The 12,864-nt window shown below is 44.7% G+C and overlaps 1 protein-coding gene and 1 long non-coding RNA gene across 2 annotated transcripts in view; one reads left to right on the top strand and one right to left on the bottom strand.

The window, feature by feature from the left end:
- INPP4B (inositol polyphosphate-4-phosphatase type II B) overlaps positions 1 to 12,864 on the top strand; it is a 517,613-nt gene that overhangs the window by 141,073 nt on the left and 363,676 nt on the right. The window lies entirely within an intron of this gene.
- Positions 1,205 to 2,313, bottom strand: LOC118501924. Its single transcript, XR_004904577.1, has 2 exons — positions 2,103 to 2,313; positions 1,205 to 1,914 (listed from the first exon to the last, which is right to left on the bottom strand). It is a non-coding gene; the product is annotated as an uncharacterized LOC118501924 (long non-coding RNA).

Genomic DNA, 12,864 nt, shown 5'->3' with positions numbered 1-12,864 from the left:
GGGTCCTGGTTTGCACAGGGGGCTGTTGCCCTGTGCACCTTAGAGCAGAAACAGAAGCAGCTGGGTTGAAGAGCGGATTCTCCAACAACTGGGGGCAATAGTAGAGGGGGCTCTACTTCTTTTCGTCCCTAGCAGGTCGTATGACTTGAACCCTTCTGAAAGCTAATATATGTTCTTTTTTTAAAAGTATATCTGCTCTGTAAATTTGTGTGTCTTCTGTATAATCATTTCCTAGCACAAGGCTAGTGTCATGTGCAAACATAAAAATGAAAGTAAATCTGCACACCGAGGCGTACTGTGGTGTGAGTTGTAAACTTGTTTTGTTCATAGGCATCTGGAGAACAGCCTCAAGGTTTTCTAGCTTTTATTTTGGATCTGATCGGCAGGCGAGAATCCAGTGCACACTCTCTGGAGATCAAGAGACTGGAAGGCCAGACCAGTGTTGGGGTCAAGCTCAGTGTCAGCCAGGACGGGAGCTCCTTGGAAGTGTGTGAAGCTTCATCATACACGTGCAAATACACGGATCACATTTATAAATGCTTTACATTAACCAAGTAGACAGTGCTCAGAGTGTGGAGTAATAAATACGCTACCACTATAGCCTTTAGTACAGTTAGGCTCGTATATGCTGAAATTGGTAGCTAGTTTTACATTTAAATATAATGCTATCTGCTTTCTATATATTTCCACAATATTTATCCAAGAGAAGGAATAACTAAATGTGTTTTTGGATATCAATAAGGTGGAATTTACACTGCATTAAAATTTGTGGTTTTTCCCTTTTGTTTTTAATTTCTTTTTAATTTATAGATTTTAGAATGGGGGAGAAGGAGTTAGGAGGAAGAAGGAGAGGGAGAGAGAAGCATGGAGAGAGAGAGAGAGAGAGAAACACGGATTAGTTGCTCCAATTATTCATGCATTCATTGGTTGACTCTCGTATGTGCCCTCACCAAGGATCGAACCCACAGCCTTGATGTATTGGGGCAATGCTCTAAACAACTGAGTTTTTAACCTTTATTGAAGGACATGGGATCACTTAAGCCAAAATGTTGAATAAAAAAATCAAGTTATAATATACTTTTATTATAACATCATATATGTAAAAATGAAAATACTGAATATATAATGTATTAATCTTAATATACAATTATATAGTTTTATTTTATTTATATTTTAGATTTGTTCACTTGTTTACATTTTTTTAGTTTTCTAATTCTGCTACCTTGGGTATATAATCTCTTATAAGAAGAAGAAAAGCAAAACTAGAATTTAAAAATATTTGGAATCATCACTTTGTATTTAAAAAAATTACCTCTGGTTTTCACCTGAAATCTGTACATCTGCCGTAAATAGCTGTAACTGTCATTTTCCATACTTCTCATTGTGGACGTTGCCCTGAGTTCAGGGTACGCGGATTTCAGAATCCCTTTTGCTAACGAAACAGAAACCCTGCCAGCAGCTTCCTGGAGGAATTTCAGCACCTTCGGGGCCAGACGGAATGTTGTGTGCGAGGAGATGGAAAAGTTCCTTTAGGCAAACATTCTTCAGATCCAAAATATTTGAAAATAATGTATTTGAACAGCTGTGTTTTAATCTAATATTTTTTTTTAAATTGAGCTTTTTTTGGATGCAGAAAGGCTGTCTTGGTCTTTTTGTTTCTTTCTTTTTTTAAATTAGAACAGTACTTATTTCTAGAACAAATACACTGTGGAGTCAGAGGCATTTGTTTCTCAAACTGTCGGTTCTTGTAGACGAATGAGAGTTCCTTCCAGCTTGGCGGTACTTCATGGCTGCTGCTTGTTAACGGCTCTTGGTGATCCAGAAAAAGACACCTGTTGCCTCAGAGACAAACAGTAGATATTTTACCAAGGTGAATGCAAATTGTTGATGAATATCACTAGTTCTTAAATGACACTTTTTATTTATTTATTTATTTTAGAGAGGGAAAGGAGGGAGAAAGAGAGAGAAACATCAATGTGCAGTTGCTGGGGGCCATGGCTTAGAACCCAGGCACGTGCCCTGACTGGGAATCGAACCTGCGACACTTTGGTTCGCAGCCCACGCTCAATCCACTGAGCTACCCCAGCCAGGGTAAATGACACTTTTTTTCGACTATAATTTCTTCTGAAATTATCTGAAAAGCTTATAAAATTTATTGTGACCTGTTTCGGAACTGACGCGAGCCCATCTAGGACTCCAGGGAACGGTGGCACCGTTGCTGTACAAATGTCCCCGGGTGTGCAACCACGAAGTCTGCAGGACCCAGGGAAAGGCCCTTGAAGAAATCAGAGCACTAAATGTGGGCAGTGAGGCAGATCCAAATGAGCAGTGTCCCACCAGTTCCTGTATGAGGCAGTCCTTGCCCTAGAGTCCTCATCCCCTCGGTTACTCCTAGGCAAAAGTGGAGCAAGGAATTTCTTTTCCCCAGTGCCATCTACCTGTTGAGGTTGTGAGGCGTGAATGACATGATGTAATTCCTCCAGCTCAACATGTGGCTCATCATAATAACAGATTTTAATGAATGAACAGGGACTCTGGAGCCCAGGCAGGAAGAGGTGTGGCTTGTTTAAGGGTAACTGAGATGCCAGCAATTTTGGAGGCTAGAGCAGAAAGCCAAAGAAATACCCTCTAATCTGTGCCATTGGGAAGCCAGTAGGGGCATGACTGGGAGGGATCCCTGACTTGGTACAAACAAAGCTCCTCTTTTCTTGGTTTCTGCTTAATACCGAAGAGGCAACAGGGCAAACTTGCTGCTTTAGCTGGGAGCAGCCAGGCCATTTGCTGTTGGTCGTGGTGGTTGTTTTAAAAAACATGCTTTTAAAGTTTTTAAAGTTGAGTGCCTTGGATAAATCCGAAGTAGCTTTGCTATAATTATTAAACTATTAAGTGTCTAAAAGCTCCGGAGGGCAAAATAATTTAAGTATTTGTTATCCTCTGTTGTGTAACAGACCAACCCACAATGTATTGGTTTACGACAACACGTGGTCCGTTATTTCTCACCCTCCTGTGGGCTGCCTGGAAGGTCGTCTGCTGGTCTTGTCCGGGCTCCGTCATTTTGGGGGGGGGGGGTGGTTCAGCCAGGCCTGGCCCCTGTCGGGGTGGGTCAGACCAGCGGCTGAAACTGTCCTCCTGAGTTTCTTCCCATGAAGGTGTTCTCAGGGCACAACCCCATGAGGGCAAAAAAGGAAGCTGCAAAGTCTCTTCAGGCGTAGGCCCCAGACATCACATACCATCCCTTCCTCCGCATGTGACTATTGGTCCAGGTGAGTCACCTGACCAGTCCAAACTCAAGGAAGGCGGGGAAGGGGAATGAATTCTACTACTTAATGGAATAAGTGGCAGAATCACATGGCTAACAAGCATGGGAGTCACTGCTGTGGCCATTTTAGAAAAGAAAAAAATAGTAAAATAATCAAACTCAGCATTTTATAAGCAGTAAGGTAGCTTTATGACCAGGGAGATGATGCTAGGTAGCCTGTATTGGACCAATATGGGGAAAGCAAAGGGCTCCCTCAAATGCCTGTCTAATCACTTGTACATTGTGAAGTCGATTGTTTTCCATGACTAGGGAGATTTATGTCCAAGTTTGGCTAGGATAGTCTTGTTTATGTCTGCTGGCCCAGAGTGGAAATAAAAATTAACTACCCCTCTCCCTCTTAAAATATCCAACTTTGACTAATAAATTTCACATTTACATTAAGTGTAGTTCAGCTACACACTTTGTACCGTGAGATTCTGTCATGCTCTGATAAAAATCACTTTGATGATGAACCTTTGACCTTTCCATACGGTGGACACTTTGGCGGAGGGGTGTGGCCAGAGAAAGCAAATTCGATCCATTATCTCAGGGACTTTGATCACTGATGTATTAGTTTACAGGCGTGAGAACTGTTAGCAGAAAGGTACCTGGGGAGTGAGACGCTTCTTTGGAACTGTCCAGGGACTAATTTCTCCCAACAGCAGAATCGGAAAGAATTAGGCAGAGAGAGGAGAAACCACCAAGATATCAAAGATTTAGTATTCATCTGCCTATCACCATAAATTAGGTAATGTGGCAAATCTCACATATTCCTGCTTAAAATGTAACTATTTACTAATTATTGCACAAACACAACTAAAATGGCATTTCACATAAAGGAGTACACAAATAACACAAAACACTGACAACAAGAACAAAAACACAGGGAAGTCATTGTAGCTAAGAGTCAAAGAAATAAAAATGAAGCAATCTTGATAGAGTATTTTATTAGTGCTCCCTTTGTTTTGCCTGCCAGAATGATAATATCTAAATGCCTTTTATAACATGTGACTTGTCAATGAGAGGCAAAATTAAGTGCCTCAATCCTGAAGTCGGACTGTCCGGGAGAAACATGCCTGAAATGAGTGAAGAACACGGACCAGCAGGGGCAGAGAGACGTGTCTTGTCATCATTTTTGGTATAAAGAATAAGGTCAAAGCCAAGAGGACTGAGGTAACCGCTGGAAGTATGGGATGAAGAGAAACTTGAAACTGACCAAGAAAGTTGCCATCTTGATGAGAATAGAATTGTTTAACACCTAATAGTGTGAGTTTTAATACCTGAAAACAACAGAAAAGGCTATGGGGACTTGGTGAAGGCTATGGGGGACTATTGTTCAGGGGAATAATCCAAAAGAGTGGATTTGAAAGCTACTTTATGACACAAATAACATTCTATCTTGTTTTCTCTCTGCAAATCCAGCTAGTTCAGTAAACGTGCTAAGGGAAATACTTACTGGATAAATGCATCCATCCGCACAGACAGGTGTTTCAGCGGACCGAGCTGAGCATCCTGTGCTGTCGGTCCATCCCAGCCACCTTACAACAGTCATCGCCAGCCTTCCTTTGCATTCAGGCCTTTGCTCGGGGCTCTGCATCTGGAAAACCTTTACAGAGGATTTGTGGGGAGTGAGGGGTTGGAGGAGAGGAATGGTTAGAAGGGTGCACAGGGATCTCTTCTCTGTGTAGTTCCTGTGAGGAACTGTAGTCCCAGTTCCTGGGACTGGGCGGTCCCCTGGTGAAGGGACAGGGAGAGCTCAGGGACTTCCTGCTGGAGGCTGTGGGATTCTAGAAGGGTGAGGTTTTCTAGCTGCTGGGCTGTCCGTGGCCCAGGTGCACTGTGCGTGCCTCACTGCGCTGGGAAGAGGACCGTGCTTCCTGGCTCTGCAGGGACTCCGGCACTGCTTCCACACGTGGAGGGCCGGCAGCTCGCAAGCATCCGTCGGTAGGCGACTTGGCCCAGAACAGAGATGTTCTTACAACTGCGGTGGTGGTGGTGGGTAGGGCCCCCTTCTCTGAGCAGCGTTTGGGCAGCCGGAAGGCTCAGTAGAGCAGGAGAGGAGAGGGACAGTGGCTGAGCGGATAAAGCCCTGTTTTGGAACTCTCAGAAATAATTGATAGAGGCAGGGACGGTCTCAGAATCATTGTAATTTTGGCCTAAAAATAAATATGACCCTATTCAGGGTAGGAAGTTGGTGAGGCTAGTTGGAGATACACATATATTTAATTTGCTTTTTGGAGGTAAGGAGTACAATATTATTCTTATATCCTTTTATTCAGATAAAGAAAATGAGGCTTAGATAAGTTCAGATTAAGGGCACATGGCTAATAAACTGGTAAAAATGAGACTCAACTTTAGACATTTAATCTCTGAATATATATATAATCCAATATAAATGGTAATTCATCTCTGGTTGGGAGAAAATGTACATCAACTGAATGTCAGTAGCGAAATGTACAGTGAACTGCCTGCCAGACTCTTGGTGTGCTGTGACGTGATCACGCAGGCTGTATTGTTCATTTCGGTTTTATAGGGAATTTATGGGAGAAGTTGATTTTTTTTCCTGAGTTTTACTTAGCATTCATGGATCAACAAGTATAAAGGGTGCCAAGTAGGAAAGCTGCCCGAGGCCTCCCCTAACTGAGCCAGCCCACGCCCATTTCATAAAGAGGTTTTTTTTTTTTTTTTTTTGCCATACTCCCTACCAAAAAGGCTTTTTTTACAAAAGACTCCTCTTGTCTTTGGCAGACCATCATCTTTATGGATTCATTATGCTGCTCTTAATAACTAGTGCTCTCACCTTTATGGAGTCATCGAATTCTTTCTGGAACATCTTTAGTTCTGAGTGACATACATTTCAATTTGCATCTTCTCTGCCCAGCTTCTCCCCCACACATGGCAACATATTGTTTGAGCACAGTACCTAAAGTTTCCCAGGCCTCTGGTTACCTGGGTTTCTTTCTACCCACTCGAGCAGATCTAGGGGAAGCACACGAAAGTTCTTGGGCTTCTTTCTCTTCTATTTTTGTGGTTTCACTTGACAGCTTTAACAAACGTAGGATACAAATTCTAGGTCCAGTCTCAGATCTTTCACGACGAATTCTAAGTTTCTTACGTCTGCTGCGCACAGCCTGCAGCTCTCCATGAGGGGATCTCTTAGCCATTAGGTGTTTCTGTCTCCGGCAGATGTAGGGACGTGCGCGGAGAAGGAGTGCCCAGCCACTGGAGCCTCTGCAGTGCGGACGCAGTGGCAGCAGCAGGGTAGCGTGTTGGGGGAGAGGCGCAGCAGGCACCGCACACGCGTGCCAAATCGCCGGACGTGCAGCAGTTGCCGGCTCCCATCATGCACAGCTGTAGCACGTATTTTTATGTTTTTAAAGGAGGCATTTTCCTCGGTATGAGCAATAGTCTTTCATTTCAACCCAATGGCAAAAGACGGTGAGCGTCTCTCACATCAACCGTTACCTCTGGTAGCTACGTAGGAGCCTCTACTGCACTGCGCCATCGCCAACCCCTGCCGATCCAGGACCAGCTGGCGCAGGAATCCCATCGTCGTGGGACTCTGGGGTAGCCTCCTACAAAGAACAATATGCCTCCGCTGATGCCCAATTCGGAAGAATTCTAATGGTGTGTTTTCTCATCAGGTAATCAGAGGGAAGATGAATTCCTGGAAATAATTATTATGGAAATGTTACCCATGATGTCGCCTTTCAGGTCTTGAGTTGGGCCAGGAAAGAATTCAGAGCCAGGAACTGGAGCCCGAGAGGAAGTTTATTTAGCACGCAAAGCGAAAGTGCACTTGGAGCAGAGGTTTGAGCAGGCTGCTCGGAGAGCTGCCTTGGCCTTTCGGAAAGAGAGTCGCAGAGGCAGAAGTGAGCCCGCGGGGCTGTGCACACTCCGGAAACAAGTTGCAGAGGCAAAAGGGAACCCAGAATGTCCACTGCTCCCCTGGTTGCAAGTCTCGTGGGGACCCTCATGGCTTAAGAGAAACAAAGCAAAGCTGTACACCTGAAGAAAGAAGGCGCAGGCACCGCTCTAGGGAGAGAATGCAAACTGGGATCTTTGTCTTAAGGGTTTGCATCTGTTTTCTAAAGCCAGGAATTTTAGGGGAAGTCTGAGGGGAGGGTCTCAATAGAATATTCACCAGCTTTCCAGGTGTGTCTTCTAATATGCTGATTTATTAAAATGAGTGCTTAAGGTCAGGGTCATGGTCTCTACTGATTGGTCAGCGCTAGGGTAGGGGCGTCACTGGTCATTGCATCTGGTCCTAATGTCAGCCATGACGTCACTTTGTGTGGTCTGGCTGCTCTTCTGGGCCTGGAGCTGAAACTCCACTGAGGCCCAGGTGTTACCTCTATCTTGACCAAAACTCTGTCTCTGAGGTCAAGAGACCTGAGGCTTTGTTCCGAAGATCATTTGATGCTGATCAGAATCTCACTGTCCTGAGGGCTTACTGCTTAAGGGAGTGGTCATTCAGGCGAGAAGGAGGCAGCGAGTCAGGGTGCTGGGTGAGGCCAGTTTGGATAAGTCACCTGTCAGAGTTTCCCCATCCTCCTGCCAAGAAGTTTTTCTAGCTTCTTACTATTCTGCCTCAGAAAGAGCAGAATTACTATTTTTTTTTGTAACCCAAAGCTGGTGGAGAATTGTTGTTTGCTGACCTTGGTGATTCAGAAGATACCGTGTTGATCAATAACCTCTTCATCTGGCAGGAAGCTGGGTAGTGTGTTTGCTTGCCCTTGGTTTCCAACAGGACTTGGGAGGCTGGGCCTGAGAGACAAGTGCTGGGTGGAAATCCTCTTATGCGTTCCTTCTGCAGCATAAAACTCGGAGAAAAAGTCCCTAAAGCTCTTCGAGGAATATAGAATGTTATTTTTGTTTTCCCAGATCCCACCTGCTTTTTTTCAAAGAGTAAACAAAAGTATGTCTTTTCTACGCCGGATAGATTTATCTCAGCTCTCTTTCCTTTGGTTCTTTTCTTTATGCCCAAAATAATGACAAGACATGCCTCTCTCTGCCCCTTCTAGCCCATATTAGACATTTACGTGAGACACATTTTTCCAGAAATCTCATAGTAGGGAAGTGAAAGAAGGTCCTGAATTCCTCTTTGATGTAAGGATGAGTCCTATACATATTGTAATTTAGGAAATGTCCCAAAGCTAGGCCAGTTGCCCTATACTAAAGTAAAATCCTACATAACAATAGATGTATCAGATCTGCTGAATTATGAAACAGCACCTTCTAAGGTGCCCCAGAAATTGAAATTTTATGGAAGGTGGATTAAATGATTTTGACTAACTTTATGGTATCTCTCTCTCTGGTTGAACTTTATTCCATCAAGTGGAATAGATTCTGTCTTCTTTAAGCATGCCAAAGTGTTTCAGGCATTTGTGTGGGGAGGGGGGAAATAAAGTGAGAAAACTGAATATTCAGTGCATGTTTTTGTCTTTTAATACAACACTTGAACACAAAACTGGACTACCTAAAGCATTCTTTGTGACCTACACTGGGATCTTTTTTCTTGACAGAATTAACATCGGGATTTTAACTGTAGCCGTCCCACAAAGCCTTTGAATTTGTCTCCCCCGAATGAAATATATCTTTTAATAATAGACCCTTAATAATAATTTAAAAAACCAACAACTGTGTAGTATCAGAAGTTCTTCAGATGCAGGTTTAACACAGGAAATAACACAAAGAAAGAAAATAGGATGTTGGGCTGTTTCATGTAAAAATAGCTGATATTTGCTGAGCACAGACTAAGCGCCAGGCGCCAGGTGCTTTACACTGTTTCACTCATGTAGTCTTTTGCAAAGACCTGCAAACGCAACAACCCCTTGCTTGCTTGCTTGTGAAGTCGGAAAGTTGCATCTTAGTTAATGCAGCCAGCAAGCAGCAGAGCTGGGAGTGGAACCCAAATGTTTCACCCACGCCCAGGCCCTTTGCTTTCCTGGCCACCATGCTTCTGTGTGTCAGGCACTAGACAGTGTAAGCAAGAGCTGGATTCTTCACTCCCTGTCCCCACTGCTTTCTGTAGCCTCCTTAGGGCCCCAGCACACCAAAGTCTGCCAGGCCCTGTGGGCCTCTGCATTTGCTGGTGCCTGGTTTGGAAGGAACCACTCTTCCCTGTATACCTGGTTAGCTCTTTCTTTCCCTTGTGCCCTCAGGCGAGAAGTCTCCATCTCTGAGAGCCCAGCCCTCCCCACCCAACAAAAAGTAGATTTCTTCTTTCCCTCAACCCACCAGCATTCACACCTCATTAGCACTCACATTCACAGCCCCTTCCCAGCATTTATCCTTTATATCGTATTCATATTACAAATGTGATATGTCTTTATCTGCATGCTTGTTTATTATCTGCCCTCCTCCCCAGCCTCTGCCACCCAGAGTTTTCCACTTAAACGTTGGCTGCCTGACTGCAGAGGGGATGTAACTTCCTTCCAGGGACTCAGTAGGTTGTGCTGGATGAATTAAGGCAGATGTTCGATACAATGCCCTGGGGTTTAGCAACATTGCAGGTATTGTGTGTTTGTCTTTCTGGGAGGGATAGATCTCGAAACTCAGGCACGTTTACTTTCCAGTTTGTCAACAGAAGAAACATCCAAACCTGTAAGAATTTTTATGAGTTGATTTAAACCAAACTGATGACAATTGCAGGAAAGCAAAACCTCAAAGGGTTGAGAAAATGCTCCGGGAAAAATGGCAGTTCTGCAGCTTATTTTATAAATTACAAGCACAAAAGAAGACTTAAGTGAGTTATAGGAAATCCATTGGTGGTAGATGAGGGAGGCGGGGGAAATGAAAGTGGGAGAATCCTCCGTTATTGGGTAAAAAGTACAATGATAGATACTGCTTTTACCCAGGTAGGTCCAGAGTAGTTAACAGTCAGCCATTAACGTGGTAGCAATAACAATGGGAGGATTTGTGGTCTCTGCTCTGGTGAGGTGCTTGTGCTTTGAGGAGTGGGGGCGGAAGGAAATTTGACATTCCAGAGGTAATTATAGTAGATGCAAAAAGACAACAGACAGGCTCAATGAAGGTAAAGATGGATTTTTTTTGTCAAGGAAGATTCGAACCTAGGACATGACCACCCGCCGTGACTTGCTTGTAGTTAGTAAGTGTTCATTTCAGACCATCCCACGTGGTTGCCGTAAATGTCTGAGTTTGTGAGGCTGCCGTGCAGGCCTCACCTGAACTTGTCAGGTTTAGTGTGTAGCCCTGTTTCTACCACAAGTTTTAGGAGTCCACAGTCACAAATTCTCTGGGAACTTAAGAAAAATGTCTTTTCTTTCCCAGAGTTCAAGTTTCACATAAAAACTTAATGGGTCCCCGTCAAGACGGGTAAATCACTTTAAAGAGGTTACAGACAGGTGAGGGCCGATTGTGAGCTGATGGATGTCGCCGCGTTTCTAAGGGACAGCGTGCGCACAGAGGAAGGACCGCGCGAGGAGGCAGGGCGAGGTCAGCCGTCCACAAGCCAAGCACGAAGGCCGTAGGAGAAACCGAACCTGCCAGAACCTTGATCTGGGACTTGCTAGCCTTCAACTCTCTGAGAGAATACATTTCTGTTGTTTAAGTCCCCCAGTTGATGATATTTTATTGGGTAGCCTTGGCGGACGAATGTGCGTGTGAGGATCAGAGGGAAGCTGGACGTGCCGTGACAGAGGGAAGTCACGAAGGCAAAGCTGGTCGGCAACTGTCGGACAGCGGCGCACGGAAGGAGAGCCCACGGATGCTGTGTGTGCTCATCTTTCAGCAAGGCTGTCCGGGAGGGAGAGGAGACGGATGGATTCATCAGCCTTTCCTGGCCCCAGGCCGTCGCGCGTTCAACTCCTGTGTCATTCACTAGACAGACAGGACTGTGTGGTCCAGCAAGCAGACTTTTCAGGTGGCCCTCATGATTCTCAAGCCCTGGGGCTCACGCCCTTGTGAGAGCTCCTTCCCCAAAGCTTGCATGGGACCCGTGTCTTGTTTGTGACCAATAGAACACTGCAGAGGTGGCAGGTTCTACACTGGGACACGTATGGGATAAGCTACGTGACACCGTATTTATGTGACTTGAGATTTTCGCATCCCCCTTGTTAGTGCTTCCTGGCTAGCTTTGGGAAAGTAAGCAGCCTGTTGGAGGACCCCACGTGGCAAGGACCTGCACATGGGCTCTGGCCACCTGCCGAAAAGACAGCCCAGCTCTCGCTCCTCCACCGAGGTGCTCACTTCACAGGGAGCTGAGTGCTGCCAATAGCGTGAGTGAGCGTGGACGGGGGTCCTTCCCCGGTCAGGCCTCACACCGGACCATGGCTCTGGCCCACGCCGTGGCTGCAGCCTTGTGAGGCCCTACACAGAGGACCCAGCTAGGGGGCTCTGAGTCTCCTGACCCACAGAAACCATGAGATAATAAATGTGTATTTTTTAAAGTCACTATGTTTGTGGTAACGCTGCCACACAGCAACAGATAACCAACACACTTGGTTTTGCAAATAGGCCTCCCTAGTTGGAAACAATTCATGGGTTAAACTGATGGTAAGGGTTCTAGGCCACGTGGTAGCAATTTCTCGTTAAAAATAAGGAAGCATCCTGAATATTATTTATCATACATCGATGTTTAATTACTGGGAAAAATTGGGTTAGTCATGTTTTTATTATTATCCCAGTTCATGTGTCCACTGTAGTTCTCCTTGTAGGTTAATAGATGACCATTTTGGTTCTCGCCAGGCTCCCAAACTTAGTGATTATGAGTCAGCCCCTAAGAGGCAGATACAGAGTTCATTAAGTGTCAAGACGTGGTTTCATCCGGATGACAAATACCACTGTGAGGGGCTTCTTTGGAAACCGCCACTGCCTCCTGAACGGGCTTCCTTTCTGTGTCACCGGGTACTGAGAGACCTTTTTATATCGCCGTTTCCCTGTTTACATTTACGTGTTTAGCCTATTTAAATCTAAATGCTTGTATAGTCCTGGTTTTCCAACCTGCAGGGAAAATGAATGTCTTTGAGGCAATTTATTAATATTGGCAATCCTTGACTATAATTTGGACAATTGAACTAAAGTGACCCAAAGAAGTTCTAGGAGGTGACCCTAGCGTTCCTGTGATGAGGTAGTTGAATTAGTTCTGTCAGTTCATTGGGTTGTCTAGTTAGTGGACAAGTAATTGAAATGATCAATTCTGTGAAGTTACCACTTGGACTTCCAAAATCTAGCAGGACTTTCTAGTTAATGATCAATAGGGATAAGAAGTGTGCAATTAGTCTGTACTCTGTTCTCTTATTTTTTTTCAGTGAGAAATTGGAATACAGTGTAAGAAAATGTAAACACTAAGTATTAAATGCAGTTTTTATTATTAGATTTCACTCTTACTTGACCAAGAGTTCCTGCATACCTGCTGTTTACTTCTCAGGGCACTTATTAAATGTCTGTGATGGGCAAGGCCCTGTGTCACGTACTCTGTGGCATGCGTACCAAGTAAGTGAGGCGTGGCCCCCGGCCACAATGCAGAGAAATAGAAAGGGACCCATTGCTTGTTATGCCTTGTATACCTGCTCCCCTAGAGGTGTTCTGAATGACTCCTAATT

Source organism: Phyllostomus discolor, chromosome 8, assembly GCF_004126475.2.
Source record: "Phyllostomus discolor isolate MPI-MPIP mPhyDis1 chromosome 8, mPhyDis1.pri.v3, whole genome shotgun sequence".
Taxonomy (NCBI): domain Eukaryota; kingdom Metazoa; phylum Chordata; class Mammalia; order Chiroptera; family Phyllostomidae; genus Phyllostomus; species Phyllostomus discolor.
Note: the sequence above shows the minus strand (reverse complement) of the source record. Positions and strands in the feature narration are given on the sequence as shown.